We start from the raw sequence: 23,101 nt of genomic DNA, 5'->3' as shown, positions 1-23,101 counted from the left end.
TTGAGCAAAGTTATAAAGGCATTCTCTATAATCAGTCTGGCCGTTTTGTTAGTGTTCCTGTAAAAAATTTTATATTCTCCCTGTCTATTTTGTGGTCTTTTTCTCAACAGTGCCTTATGTTTACGTGTGGGAGTGTGTATGTATGTATTTATACATACAATGCTTATTACATTAGCATTCCTGAAAAGAATGGCAACCCATCGCTTTTCATACAAGACAATGCACAGGTAAAGTCACTGGAAGGGAGGTTAATTCTTACTGAGTTACAGGTTCCAGCCACCACACCAATGACAGGCAAAGGGTATATGGCGTCCCTGGCCTTAAAGAGAATGAATCCTCCGCCATTTATGGATACTTTCCAGACTGTTCAGAAACAGAGAAGGCCTTGGAACGCTCGTATGAAAGAAACCAGACAATGCCGAATGTCCTCAAAGTTCTCACTCGGGAAAATCCATATGAGAATAGGCCAGGCTAAGCTTTTGCTAAGCCACACATTGCCAATCGCTGATCAGTCTCAGCCATCTTGCAAAGACTGACTGATCAGTCTATAGGCGATTGTAAACATGAGAAGTTATTTTCTCTCAGGGCAATATGATAGGAACAGCTGTTTGCTATCCACAAGGTGATCTGGAATTCAGTGACATTTTAAAATTCATGAGAGAAAATGGATATATGTTACCTTTGAAAGGATTTGTGTGTTTTGCCTTAATCTTTAGAATATACACTTTACATAGCGTCTTAAATCATGCTTTAATGTAACCTTTTTTTTATGCATATCTAATTTCATCAAATGATATTTTCTTATTCTATAGCTTTACTACAGTGAAGTCTTATCAGTGAAAACCAGTCACTTGATCAATCTTTATTGCAATAGGAAAAAATATAAGAAAATAAGAAATGCTTTGAATGAGAGGGAAAGAACCTGACTATTAAAATATTCTTTCGAAGACGCGTCAGTCGCTCGAACCGTGTTATACTTAAGAATGTCAACTGATGGAGTCACTAAAGAATGAGGTCTTAGCAATGAATGGAAAAACTTACACAGACTCTTCCTTGTTAGATTAAAAAGAAGGTTGAGAAAGTTTTCGTTGGAAATAATCTTACTTTTGGACAACAGAGAGAAAAAGTAGTGAAAAAACTCATAATAATAGTAACTGCTCTGATAATGATATTTAATTTCGATCAATAATAATAATAATAATAATAATAATAATAATAATAATAATAATAATAATAATAATAATAATAATAATAAGAGAAGCCAGAAGCACGATTATAGCTAAGTTTAACCTTAAATAAAATAAAGACTACTGAGGCTAGAGGGCTGCAATTTGGCATGTTTGATGATTGGAGGGTGGATGATCAGCATACCAATTTGCAGCCCTCTAGCCTCAGTAGTTTTGAAGATGTTAGGGAGGACAGAAAAAGTGCGGACAGAAAAAAGTGCAGACGGACAGACAAAGCCACCTCAATCATTTTCATTTAGAGAAAACTAAAATGATAATGAGATACATAATCTACGTTGCAATAATGGAATACGTAGATCTGGTGAGACGGAAAAATGCAACTGACGTAAGAAGGCCAAAGAACTACGTAAGATTCAATAAACTGGTGAGAAAAATCTTAACAAAGGTATATGTGTATACATTAGAGAGAGAGAGAGAGAGAACATTTATATATATTTTTTTTTTTAAAGTGACATAAGTTCTAGAGAAAGAGAGAGAGAGAGAGAGAGAGAGAGAGAGAGAGAGAGAGAGAGAGAGAGAGAGATTTTATATATTTTTATTAAAAAGATGACATAAGTTCTAGGAAGGAGAGAGAGAGAGAGAGAGAGAGAGAGAGAGAGAGAGAGAGAGAGAGAGAGAGAGAGAGAGAGAGAGAGAGAGAGAGTTATAGTTATTTTTTATTTAAAAGGAGAGAGAGAGAGAAGGAGAGAGAGAAGAGTTATATTTTTATTAAAAGAGCATAAGGAAGGAGAGAGAGAGAGAGAGAGAGAGAGAGAGAGAGAGAGAGAGAGAGAGAGAGAGAGAGAGAGAGAGAGAGAGAGAAATTATATTTCGTTACAAGGGAAGACATACGTTTGATTAGATCATACAATCTCGTAATAAAAAAAAGAAAATCAGTCACTTCACCTTTCCCTAATATCTCCCCAATTTACAGATTTGTATCTCTAAATCTCCATCTCATCGTTAATATATAAAAAGCAATGTTTTTATCAATGAACTGATCTTAAGTGAAGGTTGTGGAATGACCCTCACGATGACAAAGCAACGTTTTCGTGGCTCTCGTTGGCACTGAAACAAGGTCCAGTTTTTGCTTGCTCGATGCTGGTATATAAGACATGACTGCTAAGGCAGGACATTCACACACTCAAGTGCCTCTGTCGGCTGAACACTCCTCAACTTCGGCTCTTCAATATGAAGGTGGTGAGTCAATGAGCACATCAGGTTCACTTCTGAGCCACAAGTCAATATATGAAACTATCTCTGAGTAAATTCATGAGTCACCTCTAAATTTAAACGAATATACATTTATATATAAAAATTATTGTACTGAGATTAATTACGATTGATAATTAAAGATAATTCCTTTCTCTGAATAAGTGAAAATTGACGATTCCTTCTCATATTGCAGATTGGCGCAATGCTCTTGCTTTTGGTGGCTCTGTTCGCCATCTTGGGATCCTCTGAGGCCATGCCGGAGCCTGAAGCCGATCCTGGCTTTCTTGGTGGATACTACAGGCCTTATTACAGACCCATCATCAGCTATGGCTACGGTGGTTATGGAGGCTATGGATGGTAGATGTCTCTCTTAATGATGACATCGAGAAAGATTCTTATATTTAGTTTCACTTCTTCTAAAGGAAACAAAAATCACATGTGATTATAGGACGTCCAAATTCACTGTCCTCAGATGCTCCTGAAGCTATTTTATAATTATGTTTCATAATAAATTACAGATAAAATGCCTTCTTTTGTTTCTCCAGTGTTTATTTTAGATTATAGTTATTTTTAATGCATGATGCAGCTGTTCATTTGCAAGCGTCATATCTTGACCTTCAGAATATTTTCTGAACAAGAATAAATTTGTCTAAACTCTATATTTTGGCTTAATCGGTTTTGTGTGGCATTTTGAACATAAAAACCTCTCGTAGAATCATCAGTAGATCCACAGTTTGATTGAATCTACCTGTGGCTGAAATTGCTCAATTCTTGGCCAATCTCTTTAAGCAAAGGTAGAAAGCAAGAAAGTAAAGAAAGTACAAAGAACCCAATGGACACCTTTCCTTTTCCTTTCACTGAGGAAAGTTACAGTGACTGCGTAAGCACATAAGAGCTAAGACGAATCCACATCACCCAAAGCTTTTGAAAAGCACAAAGCAATTTTCGAAAGCAGTGAGAGAAAAAGCATTTCTATCAGAGGATGAGAACGCATCATAGTGTGGGAATAAATTATGAGAAAAATAAAAAAATGGTCAGTTTTGAGTGATGTAGAGCAGATCTTTCTGATGAACTATGCCAAGAAATATACAGATGAGAGACACTTCACAGGACCCAGTCATTTGTCCCTTAAGACAGAGGCACACTTGAATGCCCCAGTCGTCTTCTTTTGCAGGAAGCAAAGTTTTGAATGAACTGAATATATTTGTTAATGTGATACAATGCATTATGAAAAGTCTGCAGATGCCCTTTGCTGTTCACGAGTATTTGGATATGATAAATACTAAAACCTGACAGATGGTGACCTGAAATGACAACAGACTCGCCAGTACACAGGACAGAGAAGACTGAGCTGTAAGAACAGTACCTCTAAGGTCTGGCCTAGCAAAACCTATCCCTGATTTACGGCGCCCTATGATAATGTCTCGTCAGTTGACGTATGGAATTTGAAAACACTACTAAATTGAAAACATTGCTTTCCGCTCGCTTCTTCGCATGCTACATCCTACATTGTCTGTCCTCTTACTTTAACGAAGATGAATTTCTTGTATTCGATTAAAGCAAGGAAGAGAGGTCAACAGGGAATATTTATAATATATATATCAATTACTACAGGTGGAAAATAAGAGACGGGTTTAGGTCCTGACCGGTTTCGACTTCATCTCCAAGCCACTGACGATGGACTGACATATAGTATTAGAAATCATGATATGCATACTGACCTGACAGTACTGACAAAAATACACCACTGTTTGAGACTACAGAGACTCCCACTGAGAAGAGTCAAAATAGGAGTGGCTTCAAAACTCATTAGAGCTAGTGATAGAAATCACAATATACTCCCAAAGGACAATACTGATAAATGTACAGACCGTAGGAAACGACAAATCCACACCTGATAGGTGTCAGGAAGGAGGGGTGATAAACTCATTAGTGCTGCGGAAAAAACAAGTTTTTTGCATGAATATATGTTCCCTTTGAATGAATGTGTGTAATTTACGAGTATGGTTTTATTAATTTATTAGAATATGCATGAACATAGTGTCTTCAGTAATTTTCATTAATGATTTAATATAACAATTTAAATGTGGTATGTACAATTTCATGAAATATTAATTTTTTGTTCTGTCGCTTTATCATAGTGAAGTCACATTAATGAGATGGACTGACATATTGTTACAATACATAAAATATCAGAAAATAAGAAACGCTTTGAATATGAGGGAAAGAATCTGACAGAAAATATTCTTAGGAAGACTCATCAGTCGCTCGAACCGTGTTCTACTTGAAGAATGTCAACTGAATGAATCACTAAAGAATGAGGTCTGAGTAATAAAGGGAAAAACTTACACAGACTCTTCCTTGTTAGATTAGAAAGAAGGTTGAGAAAGTTTTTGTTAGAAATAATCTTACTTTTGGACAACAGAGAGAAAAAGTAGTTAACAAATTCATAATAATAGTAATTACATTGATAATGAAATATCATTTGGATCAATGATACTCTATACATAAAAATGGATGTGTGTATATGTATGTATGTATGTGTGTGTGTGTAGGCTATGTTCCAGCATAACTCTAAAACGCATTGAGCAATTACAATCAAACTGGGTATAAATATGACTTACTATCTGGAAAAGAATACTGTTGGGGTGGAAAGGGAGTGACAAGTAAAAAATAACCGAAAACGAAAGATTTTAGTGTCTAATCCATAGTTTTCGAGGTCGCTGAGATGAACAGTGACACTCCTGATGCCCTTTAAGTCCAAGTTCATCCCCAGTAGAAATGGGGGGTGAAATATAAAATGTCAAAAATGCTGAGCAATGTAATCGAAGCAACTATCTTAACAGGAGAGAGAGAGAGAGAGAGAGAGAGAGAGAGAGAGAGAGAGAGAGAGAGAGAGAGAGAGAGAGAATATAAAATGTCAAATATGTAACATGGAATGAGGCCAAATATCTTTGGAAAGAGTTGAAAAGTAATTTTGCAAAGCAAGTTCTCGAAACACTCTGTAGAAATATTACTATCTTTAAAAACATAAGAGAGAGAGAGAGAGAGAGAGAGAGAGAGAGAGAGAGAGAGAGAGAGAGAGAGAGAGAGAGAGAGAGAGAAGTAGTAAATTTTAGGGAATATAAAAAGAACACTGGTTAGTGTTTCCCTTCCGTAAATTCTACGGAATTTCTAGATTTATAACTCCAGCCTTCTTTCATTCACTGATACAAAAACATCGTTATAGTATTAACAACAAAAGATTATATAATATCCCTCACGATGACAAAGCAATATTTTCGTGGCACTTGTTGGCACTGGAACAAGGACCAGTTTTTGCTTGCTCGATGCTGGTATATAAGGCATGACTGCTAAGGCAGGACATTCACATACTCAAGTTCCTCCCGCGGCTGAACACTCCTCAACCTCAGCTCTTCAATATGAAGGTGGTGAGTCAATGAGCACACCAGGTCCACTTCTGATTCACAAGTCAATATATAAATCTATCTCTGAGTAAATTCATAAGTTACAGATAAATTTAAACGAATATACATTTATATATAAAAATTATTGTACTGAGATTAATTACGATTGATAATTAAAGATAATTCCTTTCTCTGAATAAGTGAAAATTGACGATTCCTTCTCATATTGCAGATTGGCGCAATGCTCTTGCTTTTGGTGGCTCTGTTTGCCATCTTGGGATCCTCTGAGGCCATGCCGGAGCCTGAAGCCGATCCTGGCTTTCTTGGTGGATACTACAGGCCTTATTACAGACCCATCATCAGCTATGGCTATGGTGGTTATGGAGGCTATGGATGGTAGATGTCTCTCTTAATGATGACATCGAGAAAGATTCCTTATATTTAGTTTCACTTCTTCTAAAGGAAACAAAAATCACATGTGATTATAGGACGTCGAAATTCACTGTCCTCAGATGTTCCTGAAGCTATTTTATAATTATGTTTCATAATAAATTATCGATAAAATGCCTTCTTTTATTTCTCCAGTGCTTATTTTAGATTATAATTATTTTTAATGCATGATGCAGCTGTTCATTTGCAAGCAACATATCTTGGCCTTCAGAATATTTTCTGAACAAGAATAAATTTGTCTAAACTCTATATTTTGGCTTAATCGGTTTTGTGTGGCATTTTGAACATAAAAAACCTCTCGTAGAATCATCAGTAGATCCACAGTTTGATTGAATCTACCTATGGCTGAAATTGCTCAATTCTTGGCCAATCTCTTTAAGCAAAGGTAGAAAGCAAGAAAGTGAAGAAAGTACAAAGAACCCAATGGACATCTTTCCTTTTCCTTTCACTGAGGAAAGTTACAGTGACTGCGTAAGCACATAAGAGCTAAGAAGAATCCAGATCACCCAAAGCTTTTGAAAAGCACAAAGCAATTTTCGAAAGCAGTGAGAGAAAAAGCATTTCTATCAGAGGATGAGAACGCGTCATAGTGTGGGAATAAATTATGAGAAAAATAAAAAAATGGTCAGTTTTGAGTGAAGTAGAGCAGATCTTTCTGATGAACTATGCCAAGAAATATACAGATGAGAGACACTTCACAGGACCCATTCATTTGTCCCTTAAGACAGAGGCACACTTGAATGCCCCAGTCGTCTTCTTTTGCAGGAAGCAAAGTTTTGAATGAACTGAATATATTTGTTAATGTGATACAATGCATTATGAAAAGTCTGCAGATGCCCTTTGCTGTTCACGAGTATTTGGATATGATAAATACTAAAAGCTGACAGATGGTGACCTGAAATGACAACAGACTCGCCAGTACACAGGACAGAGAAGAATGAGCTGTAAGAACAGTACCTCTAAGGTCTGGCCCAGCAAAACCTATCCCTGATTTACGGCCGTCTATGCTAATGTCTCGTTAGTTGACGTATGGAATTTGAAAACACTACTAAATTGAAAACATTGCTTTCCGCTCGCTTCTTCGCATGCTACATCCTACACTGTCTGTCCTCTTACTTTAACAAAGATAAATTTCTTGTATTCGATTAAAGTAAAGGAAGAGAGGTCAACAGGGAATATTTATAATATATATATATCAATTACTATAGGTGGAAAATAAGAGACGGGTTTAGGTCCTGACCGGTTTCGACTTCATCTCCAAGCCACTGACGATGGACTGACATATAGTATTAGAAATCATGATATAAATACTACCCTGACAGTACTGTTTGAGACTACAGAGACTCCCACTGACAGGAGTCAAAATAGGAGTGGCTTCAAAACTCATTAGAGCTAGTGGCAGAAATCACAAGATACTCCCAAGGAACAATACCCATAAACGTACAGACAGACCGTAGGAAACGACAAATCCACACCTGATAGGTGTTTGGGAGGAGGGGTGACAAACTCATTAGTGCTGCGGAAAAAACAAGTTTTTTGCATGAATATATGTTTCCTTTGAATGAATGTGTGTAATTTGCGAGTATGGTTTTATTACTTTATCATTAGAATATGCACTGCACATAGTGTCTTCAGTAATTTTCATTAATGCTTTAATATAACTATTTAAATGTAGTATGTGTAATTTTATGAAATATTAATTTTTTGTTCTGTCGCTTTATCATAGTGAAGTCACATTAATGAGAACCAGTCAAATGATCAATCATTGTTCCAATACAAAAAAAATATCAGAAAATAAGGAATGTTTTGAATAAGAGAGAAAGAACATGACAGAAAGTATTCTTAGGAAGACTCATCAATCGCTCGAACCGTGTTATAATTAAAGAATGTCAACTGAAGGCCAATTATCTTTGGAAAGAGTTGGAAAAGTAATTTTGCAAAGCACCTATTCGTTCTCGAAACACTCTGTAGAAATATTACTATGCATGTTTTTAAAAACATATAAGAGAGAGAGAGAGAGAGAGAGAGAGAGAGAGAGAGAGAGAGAGAGAGAGAGAGAGAGAGAGAGAGAGAGAGAGAGAGAGAGAGAAGTAGTAAATTTTAGGGAATATAAAAAGAACACTGGTCAGTGTTCCCCTTCCGTAAATTCTTCGCATTGTCTCGATTTATAACTCGAGCCTTCTTTCATTCACTGGTACAAAAACATCGTTATAGTATTAAGAACAAAAGATTATATAATGTCTCTCACGATGACAAAGCAACATTTTCGTGGCACTTGTTGGCACTGGAACAAGGACCAGTTTTTGCTTGATCGATGCTGGTATATAAGACATGACTGCTAAGGCAGGACATTCACATACTCAAGTTCCTCCCGCGGCTGAACACTCCTCAACCTCAGCTCTTCAATATGAAGGTGGTGAGTCAATGAGCACATCAGGTCCACTTCTGAGTCACAATTCAATATATGAATCTATCTCTGAGTAAATTCATGAGTTACATCTAAATTTAATTGAATATATATTTATATTGAAAAATTATTGAACTGAGATTAACCATGATTAAGACTGAAAGATAATTTCTCTCTCTGAATAACTGAAAATCGATTATTCCTTCTCATATTGCAGATTGGCGCAATGCTCTTGCTTTTGGTGGCTCTGTTTGCCATCTTGGGATCCTCTGAGGCCATGCCGGAGCCTGAAGCCGATCCTGGCTTTCTTGGTGGATACTACAGGCCTTATTACAGACCCATCATCAGCTATGGCTATGGTGGTTATGGAGGCTATGGATGGTAGATGTCTCTCTTAATGATGACATCGAGAAATCTTCATATTCAGGTTTACTCCTTCTGAAGGAAAACAAATTATATGTGATTATAGGACGTCGAAATTCACTGTCCTCAGATGGTTCTGAAACTATTTTGTAATTACGTTTCATAATAAATTACAGATAACATATCTTCTTTTATTTTTCGTTTATTTATTTTAGATTACAGTTATTTTTAATGCATAATGCAATTGTTCATTTTCGTGCGTCATATCTTGGCCTTCAGAATATTTTCTGAACAAGAATAAATTTGTCTAAACTCTTTATATTTTGGCTTAATCGGTTTTGTGTGGCATTTTGAACGAAAAATCTCTCGTGGGATCATAATTTGATGGAAGTTTGATTGAATCTACCTATGGCCAAAATTGCCCAATTATTGGCCAATCTCTTTAAGCAAAGGTAGAAAGCAAGAAAGAAGAAAGTGAAGAAAGTACAAAGAACCCAATGGACATCTTTCCTTTTCCTTTCACTGAGGAAAGTTACAGTGACTGAGAAGCACATCAGACCCGAGAAGAATCCAGATCACCCAAAGCTTATGAAAAGCACAAAGCAGTTTTCGAAAGCAGTGAGAGAAAAAGCATTTCTATCAGAGGATGAGAACGCATCACAATATGGGAATAAATTATGAGAAAAATAAAATAATGGTCAGTTTTGAGTGATGTTGAGCAGATCTTTCTGATGAACTATGCCACGAAATATACAGATGAGAGACACTTCACAGGACCCATTCATTTGTCCCTTAAGACAGAGGCACACTTGAATGCCCCAGTCGTCTTCTTTTGCAGGAAGCAAAGTTTTGAATGAACTGAATATATTTGTTAATGTGATACAATGCATTATGAAAAGCTGGAGACGTCCTTTGCTGTTCACGAATATTTGGATATGATAAATACTAAAACCTGACAGATGGTGACCTGAAATGACAACAGACTCGCCAGTACACAGGACAGAGAAGACTGAGCTGTAAGAACAGTACCTCTAAGGTCTGGCCTAGCAAAACCTATCCCTGATTTACGGCCCTCTATGCTAATGTCTCGTCAGTTGACGTATGGAATTTGAAAACACTTCTAAATTGAAAACATTGCTTTCCGCTCGCTTCTTCACATGCTACATCCTACACTGTCTGTCCTCTTACTTTAACAAAGATAAATTTCTTGTATTCGATTAAAGTAAAGGAAGAGAGGTCAACAGGGAATATTTATAATATATATATATCAATTACTATAGGTGGAAAATAAGAGACGGGTTTAGGTCCTGACCAGTTTCGACTTCATCTCCAAGCCACTGACGATGGACTGACATATAGTATTAGAAGTCATGATATAAATACTACCCTGACAGTACTGTTTGAGACTACAGAGACTCCCACTGACAGGAGTCAAAATAGGAGTGGCTTCAAAACTCATCAGAGCTAGTGGCAGAAATCACAAGATACTCCCAAGGAACAATACTGATAAACGTACAGACAGAGGTGTAGGAAACGACAAATCCACACCTGATAGGTGTCAGGGAGGAGGGTGATAAACTCATTAGCATTGGAAATGCAAAAGTTTTTGCATGAATATTAATGCTTTAATATCCCTTTGAATGGATGTGTGTAATTTGAGTATGGTTTTCTTACTTTATCATTAGAATATTAAACTGCAACATAGTGTCTTCAGTAATTTTCAGAAAATTAATGCTTTAATATAACTATTTAAATGTAGTATGTGTAATTTTATGAAATATTAATTTTTGTTCAGTCTAAAGCTTTATCATTGTGAAGTCACATTAATGAGAACCAGTCAATTGATCAATCATTGTTCCAATACAAAAAATATCAGAAAATCAGAACGGCTCATAAGGAAGTATTTTTGAATAAGAGAGAAAGAACATGACAGAAAGTATTCTTAGGAAGACTCATCAATCCTCAAACTGTGTTATAATTAAAGAATGTCAACTGAAAATCAATTATTTTTGGAAAGAGTTGGAAAAAATAAAGAAAGAAGCCCACTTATTCGTTCTCGAAACACTCTAATAATATGAAGAAGAAATATTACTATGCATGTTTTCAAAAAACATATAAGAGAGAGAGAGACTAGAGAGAGAGAGAGAGAGAGAGAGAGAGAGAGAGAGAGAGAGAGAGAGAGAGAGAGAGAGAGAGAGAAGTAATAAATTTTAGGGAATATAAAAAGAACACTGGTCAGTGTTCCCCTTTCGTAAATTCTTCGCAATTTCTAGATTTACAACTCGAGCCTTCTTTCATTCACTGATACAAAAACATCGTTATAGTATTAAGAACAAAAGATTATATAATGTCCCTCACGATGACAAAGCAACATTTTCGTGGCACTTGTTGGCACTGGAACAAGGACCAGTTTTTGCTTGCTCGATGCTGGTATATAAGGCATGACTGCTAAGGCAGGACATTCACACACTCAAGTTCCTCCCGCGGCTGAACACTCCTCAACCTCAGCTCTTCAATATGAAGGTGGTGAGTCAATGAGCACATCAGGTCCACTTCTGATTCACAAGTCAATACATAAATCTATCTATGAGTAAATTCATGAGTTACAGATAAATTTGAATGAACACATATTTATATATAAAAATTATTGTACTGAGATTAATTATGATCAAGACTTAAAAGATAATTCCTTTCTCCGAATAAGTGAAAATCGACGATTCCTTCTCATATTGCAGATTGGCGCAATGCTCTTGCTTTTGGTGGCTCTGTTTGCCCTCTTGGGATCCTCTGAGGCCATGCCGGAGCCTGAAGCCGATCCTGGCTTTCTTGGTGGATACTACAGACCTTATTACAGACCCATCATCAGCTATGGCTATGGTGGTTATGGAGGCTATGGATGGTAGATGTCTCTCGTAATGATGACATCGAGAATTCTTCATATTCAGTTTTACTCCTTCTGAAGGAAAACAAATTATATGTGATTATAGGACGTCGAAATTCACTGTCCTCAGATGGTTCTGAAACTATTTTGTAATTACGTTTCATAATAAATTACAGATAACATGTCTTCTTTTATTTTTCCATTATTTATTTTAGATTACAGTTATTTTTAATGCATAATGCAATTGTTCATTTGCACACATCATATCTTGGCCTTCAGAATATTTTCTGAACAAGAATAAATTTGTCTAAACTTTTTATATTTTGGCTTAATCGATTTTGTGTGGCATTTTGAACATAAAAACCTCTTGTAGAATCATCAGCAGATCGACAGTTTGATTGAATCTACCTATAGCTGAAATTGCCCAATTCTTGGCCAATCTTTGAGAAAAGGTAGAAAGCAAGAAAGAAGAAAGTGAAGAAAGTACAAAGCACCCAATGGACACCTTTCCTTTTCCTTTCGCTGTGGAAAGTTACAGTGACTGAGAAGCACATCAGACCCGAGAAGAATGCAAATTACCCAAACCTTTTGAAAAGCACAAAGCAGTTTTCGAAAGTAGTGAGAGAAAAAACATTTCTATCAGAGAATGAGAACACATCACAATATGGGAAAAAATTATGAGAAAAATAAAATAATGATTAGTTTTGAGTGATGTGAGCAGATCTTTGTGATGAACTGTGAAGAAATATCAGAGAAGAGAGAGAGAGAGAGAGAGAGAGAGATGAGAGAGAGAGAGAGAGTGAAGAGACAAGGACCCATTTGTCCCTCAAGACAGAGAAACACCTGAATAATCAGTCGTCTTCTTTTGCAGGAAGCAAAGTTTTGAATGAACTGAATATATTTGTTAATGTGATACAATGCATTATGAAAAGTCTGCAGACGCCCTTTGCTGTTCACGGTATTTGATATGATAAACACTAAAAGCTGACAGATGGTGACCTGAAATGACAACAGACTCGCCAGTACACAGGACAGAGAAGAATGAGCTGTAAGAACAGTACCTCTAAGGTCTGTCCTAGCAAAACCTATCCCTGATTTACGGAGGCTCTATGCTGAATCAGTTGGCGGATGGAATTTGACAACACTTTAAATTGAAAACATCGCTTTTCGCTCGCTTCTTCAATGCTACATCCTACACAGTCTGTCCCTCTTTTTACCAAAGATAAATATCTTGTATTCGACTGAAGAACAAGGAATATTTATAATATATAATATATATAATATATATATATATAATATATATATAATATATATATATATATATAATAATGTTATATATACAGTATATATAAATTACTGCAGGTGGAAAATAAGAGACGGGTATAGGTCCTGACCGGTTTCGACTTTATTTCCAACCCACTGACGAAGGACTGACATATAGCATTAGAAATCATAATATATATACTACCGAGACAGTACTGAAGAACATACACCACTGTTTGAGACTACAGATCCCCACTGGCAGGAGTTCATTTTTAGGGATAGTGGTAGAAATCACAATATACTCCCAAGGGACAATACCCATAAACGTACAGACAGACCGTAGGAAACGAAAAAATCCCCATGAATGATATGCCGTATGTTCCCTTTGAATGGTTGTGTGTGATTTGCGAGTATAGTTTTTTATTTTATCATTAGAATATGCAATGTACGTAGTGTCTTCAATAATTTTCATTAATGCTTTAATATAAGCATTTAAATGAAGTATGTACAATTTCATGAAAGGTTAAATTTTCATTCTGTAGCTTTACCATAGTAAAGTCACATTAATGTAAACCTGTCAACTGATCAATCATTATTGCAATTCGAAAAAATATCAGAAAACAAGGAATGCTTCGAATAAGATGGAAAGAACCTGACTGAAAATATTCTTAGGAAGACTCGTCAGTCACTCGAACCGCGTTATACTTAAAGAATATCAAATGAAGGAATCACTAAAGAATGTGGTCTCAGTAATGAAGGGAAAAACTTACACAGACTGTTCGCCATTAGATTAGGAAGAAGGCTGAGAATGTTTTCATTTGAATTAACCTTAAGTTTGGATAACAGAGAAAAAAATGGTGAAAAAACCTATCTTACGACTCATAATATAATAATATTTTTGATAAAATTATATGTCGTTTGGATCAATAATAATAATAATAATAATAATAATAATAATAATAATAATAATAATAATAATAATAATAATAATAATAATAGATAATAATAATAATAACAGACGCATATCCTTCCGCCTCAATCTGGAAAGAAAAATAACTGATATCGTGGAATAAGGCGTATTGCCTTTGAGAAGGGTTGGAAAAGTCGTTTTCAAAACAACCTATTAGTTTTTCGAAACATTCTGTAAAAAAGAGAGAGAGAGAGAGAGAGGTTTCTTGAAAAGAGATGAGAAGAGAGAGAGAGAGAGAGAGAGAGAAGTAATGTTTCAGAAACAAAAAACGAAATTGGTCAGTATTACCCTTCCGTAAGTTCTTCGCAATTTCTAGTTTTGTAACTCAAGCCACCTTTTGTACATTGACGCAAAAGCATCTTTATTACCAAAGGATTAACAACAAAAAGTTATATATTGTCCCTCACGATGACAAAGCAACGTTTTCTTGGCACTCGTTGGCACCGAAACAAGGCCCAGTTTTTGCTTGCTCGGTGCTGGTATATAAGACATGACTGCTAAGGCAGGACATTCACACACTCAAGTACCTCCCGTGGCTGAACACTCCTCAACCTCAGCTTTTCAATATGAAGGTGGTGAGTCAATGAGCACTTCAGGTCCAGTTCTCATTCACATATCAATATATGAATCTATCTCTGATTAAATTCATGAGTTAAAGATAAATTTGATTGAATATATATTTATATATAAAGATTATTGCACTGAAATTAACCATGATAAAGACCTAAAGATAATTTCTTTCTCTGAATAAGTGAAAATCGATGATTCCTTCTCATATTGCAGATTGGCGCAATGCTCTTGCTTCTGGTGGCTCTGTTTGCCATCTTGGGATCCTCTGAGGCCATGCCGGAGCCTGAGGCCGATCCTGGCTTTCTTGGTGGATACTACAGACCTTATTACAGACCCATCATCAGCTATGGCTACGGTGGTTATGGAGGCTATGGATGGTAGATGTCTCTCTTAATGATGACATCGAGAAAGATTCTTCATATTTAATTTTACTTCCTCTAAAGGAAACAAAAATTATATGTGATTATAGGACGTCGAAATTCACTGTCCTCAGGATGTCGTGAAGCTATTTTGTAATTACGTTTCATAATAAATTACAGATAAAATGTCTTCTTTTGTTTTTCCATTATCTCTTTTAGAATATAGTTATTTTTAATGCATAATGCAGTTGTTCATTTGCACACATCATATCTTGGTCTTCAGAAGATTTCCTGAACAAGAATAAATTTGTCTAAACTTTTTATATTTTGGCTTAATCAATTTTGTGTGGCATTTTGAACATAGAAAACCTCTTGCAGAATCATCAGTAGATCGACAATTTGATTGAATCTGCCTATGGCCAAAATTGCCCAGTTCTTGGCCAGTCTCTTTAAGCAAAGAAAGGATAAAAGAAGAAAGTGAAGAAAGTACAAAGAACCCAATGGCACCTTTCCTTTTCCTTTCACAGAAGAAAGTTACAGTGACTGAGAAGTACATCATAGCTGAGAAGAATCCAGATCACCCAAAGCTTTTGAAAAGCACAAAGCAGTTTTCGAAAGCAGTGAGAGAAAAAGCATTTCTATCAGAGAATGAAAACACATCATAATATGGAAATAAATTAGGTGGGAAATAAGAGTTAGTTTTGAGTGATGCTGAGTAGATCTTTGTGATGAACTATGCCATGAAGTATACGGACGAGAGACACTTGAAAGCATAGTCATTTGTCCCTTATGACAGACACACTCGTCGTCTGTTGCAGGGAGTGAAGTTTTGAATGAAATGACTGCCTCTAGTAATGTGATAAAATGCATTAAGAAAAACATGTAGATGCCCCTTCCTGTTTACGGGAATTCAGATGTGATAATTGCTAAAACCTAAGAGATGGAGACTTGACGAAAGTGTTGCCTAATGATCATTACTCTTTCGAATTCTTTACACACAGACACATGCATATACATATATCACACATTACCACAGGTAGAAAATAATAGGTCCTGACCAGTTTCGACTTTATTTCCAAGCCACTGACGAAGGACTGACATATAGTATTATAAATCACAATATATATACTACCGAGACAGTACTGACGAACATACACAACTGTTTGAGACTACAGAGTCCCCACTGACAGGAGTCAAAGTAGGAGTGGCTTCAAAACTCATTAGGGCTAGTGGTAGAAATCACAATATACTCCCAAGGGACAATACCCATAAACGTACAGACTGTAGGAAACGACAAATCCACACCTGATAGGTGTCAGGGAGGAGGGGCGATAAACTCATTAGTGTTCCGGAAAAAACAAGCTTTCTCATGAATGATAAATGTTCCCTTTGAATGGATGTGTGTAATTTACGAGTATGTGACTTTATCATTAGAATATGCAATGCACGTAGTGTCTACAATAATTTACAGGAATGTTTTAACGTAAGTTTTTTTATGCATAGCTAATTTCATTAATTGTTCATTCATCATTCCATAGTTTTATCATAGTGAAGTCATGTTAATGTAAACCAGTCAATTCATCAACCATTATTGCAATACGAAAATATATGAGAAAATATGGAATGCTTTGAATAAGAGGGAACGAACCTGATTATAAAAATATTCGAAGGAAGACTCGCCAATCGCTCGAACCATATTATATTTGAAGAATATCAAATGAAGGAATCACTAAGGAATGTGGTCTTAGCAATGAAAGATACAGAATTTACACAGGCAATCAACTCTAGGGATGAAGAGAAGTTGAAAAAGTCTTCAACACAATTTCTGACTTTTGAAGTAACCGAAAGAAAAAGTAGTACAATAACTGTTTTAAGACTCGCAATAATAGTAATTAGTTTGTTAATCAATATTTGGATAAATAACGTAAGTAATCATAATAAAAGACGAATGTTCTACACTTCAGAAATGATGATCGAAAAGAACTGACACAACGGGATAATGCAAATTATTAACAAAATGGAATTGAAAATTCATTTTGCATAATAACTTATTTGCTGTCCAAACATTCTGTAGCAGAGATATTACTGTATGCTTTTGAAATTAAAAAGAGAGAGAGAGAGAGAGAGAGGAGAGAGAGAGAGAGAGAGAGAGAGAGAGAGAGAGAGAGAGAGAGAGAGAAGTAATACATTTTAGGGAATAAAAAAGAACATTGGTCAGTGTTTCTCTTCCGTAAGTTCTTCGCAATTTCTAGATTTATAATTCAAGCCTTCTTTTATTCACTGATACAAAAACATCGTTATAGTATTAACAACAAAAGGTTATACTGCATATTGTCCCTCACGATGACAAAGCAATGGTTTCGTGGCACTCGTTGGCACTGGAGCAAGGACCAGTTTTTGCTTGCTCGATGCTGTATATAAGACATGACTGCTAAGGCAGGACATTCACACACTCAAGTGCCTCTGTCGGCTGAACACTCCTCAACCTCAGCTCTTCAATATGAAGGTGGTGAGTCAATGAGAACATCAGGTCCAGTTCTGAGTCACAAGTCAATATATGAAACTATCTCTGAGTAAATTCATGAGTTACATCTAAATTTAATTAAATATATTTATATACAAAAATGATTGAACTGAGATTAACCATGATTAAGACCTAAAGATAATTTCTTTTTCTGAATAAGTGAAAATCGATTATTCTTTCTCATATTGCAGATTGGCGCAATGCTCTTGCTTTTGGTGGCTCTGTTTGCCATCTTGGGATCCTCTGAGGCCATGCCGGAGCCTGAAGCCGATCCTGGCTTTCTTGGTGGATACTACAGGCCTTATTACAGACCCATCATCAGCTATGGCTATGGTGGTTACGGAGGCTACGGATGGTAGATGTCTCTCTTAATGATGAGATCGAGAAAGATTCTTTATATTTAGTTTCACTTCTTCTAAAGGAAACAAAAATTATATGTGACCGAAATAGGACGTCGGAATTCACTGTCCTCATATGGTCATGAAACTATTTTGTAATTATGTTTCATAATAAATTATGGTTAAATGTCTTCTTTTATTTCTCCAGTGTTTATTTTAGATTATAGTTATTTTTAATGCATAATGCAGCTGTTCATTTGCATGCATCATATCTTGGCCTTCAGGATATTTTCTGAACAAGAATAAATTTGTCTAAACTCTTTATATTTTGGCTTAATCAATTTTGTGTGGCATTTTGAACGTAAAAAACCTCTTGCAGAATCATCAGCAGATCGACAGTTTGATTGAATCTACCTATGGCTGAAATTGCTCAATTCTTGGCCAATCCCTTTAAGCAAGGGTAGAAAGCAAGAAGTGAAGAAAGTACAAAGACCCCAATGGACACCTTTCCTTTTCCTTTCACTGAGGAAAGTTACAGTGACTGAGAAGCACATCAGACCCGAGAAGAATCCAGATTACCCACAGCTTTTGAAAAGCACAAAGCAGTTTTCGGAAGCAGTGAGAGAAAAAGCATTTCTATCAGAGGATGAGAACACATCATAATATGGGAATAAATTATGAGAAAAATAAAATAATGGTTAGTTTTGTGTGATGTTGAGCAGATCCTTGTGACGAACTGTGCAAAGAGCCCTGAAGACGAGAGGCACTCCACAGGACCCAGTCATTTGTCCCTTAAGACAGAGACACATTTGAATGCCCCAGTAGTCTTCTTCTGCAGGAAGCAAAGTTTTGAATGAACTGAGTATATTTGTTATTGTGATACAATGCATTATGAAAAGTCTGCAGACGCCCTTAGCTATTTATGAGCACTCAGACGTGATAAATGCTAAAACTTGATAAATGGTGACATGACGATTTTATTGCGTAATGTTCATTACTCTTTCGAATGCTTTACATGCAAAAACACACACACACGTATATATATATATATATATATATATATATATATATATATATATATATATATATATATATATATATATTACAACCGGTGAAAAATAAGAGACAGGTGTAGGTCCTGACTAGTTTCGACTTTATTTCAAGCCCTTCTTTGGCTGAGTCGGTTGAGCTTCAGACTGTCATTCGATGGGCCGGAGTTCAATTCCCGCGGCCGGCTGATGAAGATTTAGAGGGATTTATTTATGGTGATAGAAATTCATTTCTCGCTATACTGTGGTTCGGATTCCACAATAAGCTGTAGGTCCCGTTGCTAAGTAACTAATTGGTTCTTAGCCACGTAAAATAAGTGTAATCCTTCGGGCCAGCCCAAGAGAGCTGTTAATCAGCTCAGTGGTCTGGTAAAACTAAGGTATACTTAACTTTTCGACTTTATTTCCATGCCACCGACAGAGGACTGACATATAGTATTATAAATCACAACATATTTACTGCCGAGATAGTACTGACGAACATACACAACTGTTTGAGACTACAGATCCCCCACTGACAAGAGTTAAAGTAGGAGTGGCTTCAAAACTCATTAGGGATAGTGGTAGAAATCACAATATACTCCCAAGGGACAATACCGATAAACGTACAGACTGTAGGAAACGACAAATCCACACCTGATAGGTGTCAGGGAGGGAGGGGGGCGATAAACTCATTAGTACTGCAGAAAAAACAAGTCTTTTTCATGAATGATATACTGTATGTTCCCTTTGAATGGATGTGTGTAATTTGCGAGTATAGTTTTTTTTACTTTATCATTTGAATATGCAATGTACGTAGTGTCTTCAATAATTTTCATTAATGCTTTAATATAAGCATTTAAATGTAGTATGCCCATTTTCATGAAAGGTTAATTTTTTATTCTATAGCTTTATCATAGTGAAGTCATATTAATAAGAACCAGTCAACTGATCAATCATTATTGCAATAAGAAAAAATATCAGAAAATAACGAATGCTTTGAGTTAGAGGGAACGAACCTGATTGAAAATATTCTTAGGAAGACTCGTCAATCGCTCGAACCGTGTTATACTTAAAGAATGTCAAATGAAGGAATCACTAAAGAATGAGGTCTCAGTAATGAAGGGTAAAACTTACACAGACTCTTCCTTATATGAATTGAAAGAAGGTTGAGAAAGTTTTCATTAGGATTAATCTTACTTTTGGGTAACAGAGAAAAAATAGTGAAAAACTCATAATAATAGAAATTACTTTGACAATGACATTTCATTTAGATCAATAATAATAATAATAATAATAATAATAATAATAATAATAATAATAATAATAATAATAATAATAATAATAATAATAATAATAATAATAATAGACGCATATCCCACACGACTGAGTAACATGGAATAAGGCAAATTAACATTAGAAAGAGTTGAAAAAGTAATTTAGCAAAGCAATCTATTCGTTCTCCAAACATTCTGTACAAAAATTACTATACGTGTTTTTTTAAAAAATAGGAGAGAGAGAGAGAGAGAGAGAGAGAGAGAGAGAGAGAGAGAGAGAGAGAGAGAGAGAGAGAGAGAGAGAGAGAGAGAGAGAGTAATAAATTTTAGGAAAAAAAAAGAACACTGGTCAGTGTTCCCCTTCCGTAAATTCTTCGCTATTTCTAGATTTATAACTCGAGCCTTCTTTCTAACTTGATACAAAAACATCGTTATATCAACAGACAAAAGATTATATAATGTCCCTCACGATGACAAAGCAACATTTTCGTGGCACTCGTTGGCACTGGAACAAGGCCCAGTTTTTGCTTGCTCGATGCTGTATATAAGGCATGACTGCTAAGGCAGGACATTCACACACTCAAGTGCCTCCCGCGGCTGAACACTCCTCAACCTCAGCTCTTCAATATGAAGGTGGTAAGTCAATGAGCACATCAGGTCCACTTCTGAGTCATAATTCAGTATATGAATCTATCTCTGAGTAAATTCAAGAATTACAGATAAATTTCAATGAATATATATTAATATATAAAAATTATTGTACTGAGATTAACCACGATTAAGACTGAAAGATAATTCCTTACTCTGAATAAGTGAAAATCGATGATTCTTTCTCATATTGCAGATTGGCGCAATGCTCTTGCTTTTGGTGGCTCTGTTTGCCATCTTGGGATCCTCTGAGGCCATGCCGGAGCCTGAAGCCGATCCTGGCTTTATCCATGGTGGATACTACAGGCCTTATTACAGACCCATCATCAGCTATGGCTATGGTGGTTACGGAGGCTATGGATGGTAGATGTTAAAATTACTGTCGAAATCCTGCGAATTCTCAAAATCCGCTGTACTCCCCTTTTATGTAAAGAATTACTTTCGTGTAATTATTTGGTACCTAAAGTCGATGCCTCCAGATGGAGGTTTTGTAATTATATAATAAAATTAATTACACAAAAAATAACATGGTTTTTTTTTGTCTCCACTAAACTTTCATTTCATCAGAAAGCTCTTCTCTTCCAGTTGTTTAATATGACTTTGTGCCCTGAGGCACAAAAAGTACTTTGTATTCTCATGTTTCCTTTTGAACAATTCCTGTGGCTTCAGATGACAATATGAAATATTCATTTTATTTTTAGTACACAATACGATCGTCTCTTATTCATACTAACTCAGAATTTTATATGAATTTTTTGAAGGAAAATATTTATCATTAAAATATCATTGTTCTGTTTTTTGTGAGTTTTTTGACAAAGCTAACCTTTTCTTCATCTGTATTAAACCCCTTCAACCGGGTTATTGAAAAACAATGTCTCTTATGGCGAGAAGAAAAGATGGGTGGAACAGCTGAACGAATTAACTCCTGTAGTTTGTCTTTTGACTTTTATCAAAAATTCCTGTCAATTCTGTGATCAGATTGCATCGTGGAAACAACAAAGTAGAAGATGTCTGTGATTACAAGTGAAGAGAGGATGATTAACAGTGAAGAGAAAACCATTGCAGCAACTGATGAGGTCTTCAATAATCATTGATTATTCCGGCTGGCGAAAGCTTTGTATTACTTCCTGATTATCATTTCATTTTCCATCTCCCCAAAGAGGATTATGACCAAATGACGTCTTTGATCTGCCATGAATTAAATCATCAATTCTACTGTCCTATACGTCTGAATGTCTGTGGATATCTGCGTAATAATAATAATAATAATAATAATAATAATAATAATAATAATAATAATAATAATAATAATAATAATACTCTTTAGTGAATATTTGTCAAAATAAAAGTTTTCATAAGTGTGGTGACAGAATTGTTCCATAACAGACGTACAGTTTTGAAATTCGAGTTGTATTCATACAAGAATAATAACAATAATAATTATTTAATAATAATAATAATAATAATAATAATAATAATAATAATAATAATAATAATAATAATTACTCACAGGGAACATGAGCCTTGAAAAGGAGAAACAAATCCACGGCTATGTATGGGTACAAATATTTAAATATAAGTCTCTACAGAGAGCTTTCGGGAAAAGGGGAATTGAAAAATTCCCAAAAGCTCTCTGTAGAGATTCATTTTTAAATACATGCACACGTACTATAAATAGCTCTGGATTTGTTTTTCCAATAATTATAATAGTAATAATCTATATACATAAAAATGAATGTATGTTGATTTATATGTGTATATTCCAGCATAACTCTGAAAAAGCACTGAGCAATTTCAACCAAACTTGTATGCATATTGACTAACTATGTGAAAAAAAAGACAGTTGGGGTAAGATATCACTGGTACCAAAAAAGGGGGTGTTTGGAGTGACATGGAAAAATAACCGAAAAAGACAGATATTAGTGTCTAAACCATAGTTTTCGAGGTCGCTGAAATGAATAGTAACACTCCCGATGCCCTTCAAGTACAAGTTCAGCCCCAATAGGAAGGGAGGTTGAGAAGGTGTGACAAATGAAATGTCCAAAACGACAGAGATTAGTGTCTAATCCATAGTTTTCGAGGGTCACTGAGATGAATAGTGACATTCCCTTTAGGTCCAAGTTTTGAATAGAATTTGGGGTGAGAAGATTGAAATATAAAATGTCAAAATTGCTG

At 35.6% G+C, this 23,101-nt stretch overlaps 1 protein-coding gene and 4 long non-coding RNA genes across 5 annotated transcripts in view; 4 read left to right on the top strand and 1 right to left on the bottom strand.

Moving 5' to 3' along the window:
* Nucleotides 1-23,101, bottom strand: part of LOC136845088 (uncharacterized) — a 261,817-nt gene that overhangs the window by 64,485 nt on the left and 174,231 nt on the right. The gene's annotated exons all lie outside the window — the stretch shown is intronic.
* On the top strand, nucleotides 5,815-6,412 carry LOC136844663 (uncharacterized). The gene is made up of 2 exons (XR_010854959.1): nucleotides 5,815-5,872; nucleotides 6,081-6,412. It is a non-coding gene; the product is annotated as an uncharacterized lncRNA (long non-coding RNA).
* Nucleotides 8,656-9,262, top strand: LOC136844662 (uncharacterized). The gene is made up of 2 exons (XR_010854958.1): nucleotides 8,656-8,714; nucleotides 8,923-9,262. It is a non-coding gene; the product is annotated as an uncharacterized lncRNA (long non-coding RNA).
* On the top strand, nucleotides 14,700-15,301 carry LOC136844661 (uncharacterized). Its single transcript, XR_010854957.1, has 2 exons — nucleotides 14,700-14,757; nucleotides 14,966-15,301. It is a non-coding gene; the product is annotated as an uncharacterized lncRNA (long non-coding RNA).
* On the top strand, nucleotides 17,563-18,160 carry LOC136844660 (uncharacterized). The gene is made up of 2 exons (XR_010854956.1): nucleotides 17,563-17,620; nucleotides 17,827-18,160. It is a non-coding gene; the product is annotated as an uncharacterized lncRNA (long non-coding RNA).

Source organism: Macrobrachium rosenbergii, chromosome 13 (assembly GCF_040412425.1).
Source record: "Macrobrachium rosenbergii isolate ZJJX-2024 chromosome 13, ASM4041242v1, whole genome shotgun sequence".
Taxonomy (NCBI): domain Eukaryota; kingdom Metazoa; phylum Arthropoda; class Malacostraca; order Decapoda; family Palaemonidae; genus Macrobrachium; species Macrobrachium rosenbergii.
This window is presented reverse-complemented; position numbering and strand designations above follow the sequence as displayed.